Below are 4,097 nucleotides of genomic sequence, written 5' to 3' on the forward strand. Positions count from 1 at the left end.
GACAGAGCAAGGTTATGGAAAGGACACTGCCTAATCATTGTTATCTACTGCAGATGGTTAATAAGATTATTATTATTATTCTTAAATAAGATATATTTGGTTCACCTTTCTAAATAGTCCAACTTAAAGATTTTTTTGCAGGGAGTTGTGTCTGTATTTACAAGTTTGAGTTAACCACACTGCTAAAATGTAAGTTATTTCTAATGACAGGTGAGCTTTCTCTTCTTCTGACCTATCAGAGCTGGGAGATGCTGACTAACATCGCTGCTGCATGATTCACAAAGGCTTTGAGAGAAACTTCTCCTTTTGCTTTGTTTTTCTGCTATGGTGATACCCAGCTGAAAATGTTCACCAAGTCCCAGTTTCTTCATTTTCATGTTCAGTATGGTGTGAAGAAGCACTTTCTCTTGTCTGCCTCAACTTCTTCCTCTCAGACATACTATTACTTGCAACTCAGTTTTCCAATAGTTTTTATTCTTTCCCTCCTCTCTTGCCCTGGACACAGGATCCCCTAGTCAGGGGTACCCAATGAGAGAATTACTCATGAGGGGTGGCAAGCTATCTCAGAAGATGCAGAAGCAGCAGAAGACAGACAGATAGGTCTTCATGTTGTTCCTCATGACCCACCATCTCTTGGGGTGGGACTGATGCCCAAGAACCCCCTTTTCCAGATCTGCTCCCAGATCTGCCTCTTTTCTTCGATACGGATACACATTTCCCAGTCCTTTTACCTGTGTACTCAGAAAATAATCACGGAGCTCTTGATAAAGAGCCTGACAGAAGTTGGTTTCTTGTTTTATGATGTTGGACTGCTATTATAGATGCTTCAAATATCTTACAGTAGCTTAGCACAGGGACTTAAAAGACAGGGAGATTTTTGTTACTGTCAAATGCAGGTATGATGGTAGGATAGAAGCAGTTCTTAGGAAGCCAGACTACACAAAGGCCTGCTAGGACCCAAGAAAGATGGGGGAACAGGTCTGAGTCTGTGTTTTACACAGACACAATAAACACTGGAAAATCAGAAACCTGTAGCTTAAGGTGTAATGACATGTAAAGAAAATAAGTGGACTTGCCCAGGGATTGTCTTTTTTTTTTTTTTTTTTTTTTTTTTTTTTTTTTTTTTTTCCAGTTAGGAATTTTAAGGCAAGAGTTTTGGAGCATCTTTTCATAAAAAAGATTTTTCACTTACAGAAATGTTCATATCTACTTGAGTAAACAGCATACACAGAATCACAGAATCATAAAATATGTTAATATTCTGAATTGATATAGACAGTGATTTTCTGTAGATGTTTGTGAAAATAAATGTTGAAACAAAAAGAACTCCAAAAACTTCTGCCAAATTCCATAAAAACCAGTCACTGTTGTAATTAAACAACAGTATGGATGGCATTCGTTTGTTAGGTTATGTGATAGAAAGATTGTATCCAATGTGGAAGGGAGGAGAGAGGAACAAGGGCAGGTGGGGAGCCCCAATAATCCAGTCAGGACCCTGTTCTGACCTCATACAGGGCTCTGGGACAAAGCCATCACCCCAACAGTCCAGGTGTGAAACCCACCAGATGAAACAACATGAGGGCCACCTTAGAGACTGAGGATACAGGACACTGCATGAGATGCAATGGAATTGCATCTTGGAACTGCACAAGGCTTATTATGAGATGTTTAGGAGATAAATCAAAAGTAGGGAAAGGGAGAGATCAAGGATGTTTGGGTAGGAGCAAACATGGCAAAATAGAAGGTGGGCCAGAGGCGATGGGCACAAACTGAAACAGAATCAGAGAATCATCTCGGTTGGAAAAGACCTTGAAGATCATCTAGTCCAACCATTAACCTCACACTGACCAAAACACAAGGAGTTTCAGTCTGAACATCAGGAAACAGTTTTTTTACTATGAGGATGACTAAGCATGAGAACAGGTTACTCAGGGAAGTTGTGGAGTTGGCTTCCTTGTAGATACTCAGAAGTGGTCTGGACATGGTCCTGACAACTGGCTCTAAGTGGCTATTCTTGAGCAGGGAAGTTGGACCAGATGATCTCCAGAGGTCCCTTCAACCTCAGCCACTCTGTGATTCTGTGAAAAGCAGCCAGTGGTGGGTAAGAGGGTGCTGGTCAGTATGCTTATCTGGCTATGCTCTGAACCTAACCAGCACTGTCCATTTTGTCTTCTTATTAAAATCTATTACTAACTGTTTTCCTGGGTGAGGTGACTCTACTCTGTGTATGGAGGTCTAAGTGCCAGCAACTGAAGCTGGATCACAGGTAACAGAAGCATGTGTCTTTGGTGCTGTACTGGTTTTGACTGGGTTAGAGTTAATTTCTTCATCATAGTATGTATGGGGCTGTATTTTGTTTTTGTAATAAAAACAGTGTTAGCACAGGGGTGTTTTAGTTACTGCTGAGCAGTGCTTAAATGGCATCAAGGCCTTTTCCGCTTCGCATCCCACCCCATCAGTGAGTAGGCTGGGGTGCACAAGAAGCTGTGAGGGGATACAGCTGGAACAGCTGACTCCAACTGATCCGCGGGATATTCCATACCATATGACATAGTGCTCAGCAATAGAAACTGGGGAAGAAGGAGGAATGGAAGATGTTCAGAGTTGTGAGCTTCCCAAGTAACCATTATGCATGATAGAGCCCTGATGTCCTGGAGATGACTGAGCATCTGCCAGCCAATGGGATGTAATGAATGAATTCCTTACTTTGCTTTGCTTCTGCATACAGATTTTGCTTTACCTATTAAACTGTGTTTATCTTAACCTACGAGTTTTTCTCACCTTGGTCTTCCAATTCTTTCCACAATCTGTGACTCTTCACTGAAGTCTTGCTCAGATTTTGGCTAATGCAGCTCATGCTAAGGCCTGATATATGCTGGGAGCAGTGCCATCAGGTCAAAATGAGATCACCAGGTAGGAGGGAGAGGTGCTCAGGAAGAGCAAAACCGCCATTATTGGCATCCTGCAGCCATTTTCTTTTGTCTGGCATTTTTTTTTTTTTTAATCTTTTAACTTATGGAAACAGAATGGACAAAACTCCTAAGCTGGAATATATAAAACATCAACTTGTTGCTTAAATTCAGTCTCAAAAGAACCCTCTAAGATTTGGTTTGAAGTTTTAGAAGACAGACATTCTTTATTGCAGCACTGGATACATGAGGGATCACTCCACATAACGTGCACACAGTAAAACAAAAGTTCATCCTTTAAATAACTTAAAGACATGTATATTCATACATTTTCCAAGAAGTCTCTGCCTTTCCGCCTATGTACTACATTTACATAATGCTGGCATTGCAAAAATACACTATGCATGCACAGGGGTCTCAGGTGCTCCTTGGTGGTTGTTTGGGGAGTTAGATCCCTACTCCTTTTTCCCTTTCCAGACTCCTTCTCAGTCATTTGAGGACAATTTCTTCTCCTGGGATGTTTCGCAACTCTGTTGTCCAGCCAAGCTGTTCTTTCTTACCCATCTTGTTTGAGCAATTCTGCCAGGATGCATCTATTCTCAAGGTTAGGATATCTTCTCTGTATACTTTAATCACTCAGGCCTTGTTAAGTTCAAAGTATTTTGTTTGGTAGAAGAATTTCTCAACATTTCCCCCCTTTGAGACTTCCAAAGTAAGATCTCTTTGTGAGTCTTGCCTAGATTGCATATTTCTGATAATATTGTCAACTTCCAGATATACGCAATTGGGTACAACATGACCATATAAGGTATAATGAAATGGTTTTGTTATCACTGATTGTTGCAGGCCTCAATTTGCAGATGCCAACTGCATGAGCTAGCAGGCATCAAGCTTACCCAAAAAGACTTTGAAGCAGATTGAACAGCAGCTGGACTGCTGAGGCTTTCATGCTTCACAGTATGATATGGGGGATGCCCTGACGGTGGTGGAGGAGGAAGGATGAGCCCTCTCACTGTTGGCTAGGTTATTAATTCTTTTTTTATTTTCTCATAAGTAACAAATTAAAAGTTACAGGTTATGAGATATGAAACTTTATGACTCAAATGATGAATGGCTGATCAGATTTGTCAGGAGCCTGCCAGATGGAAGGCTTCTTGTGTGTTAAAGAAGGGGAAAGGGAAAGCTGTT

This window comes from Athene cunicularia (genome assembly GCF_003259725.1).
Source record: "Athene cunicularia isolate RWA chromosome 1 unlocalized genomic scaffold, athCun1 chr1_part1, whole genome shotgun sequence".
Lineage (NCBI taxonomy): Eukaryota > Metazoa > Chordata > Aves > Strigiformes > Strigidae > Athene > Athene cunicularia.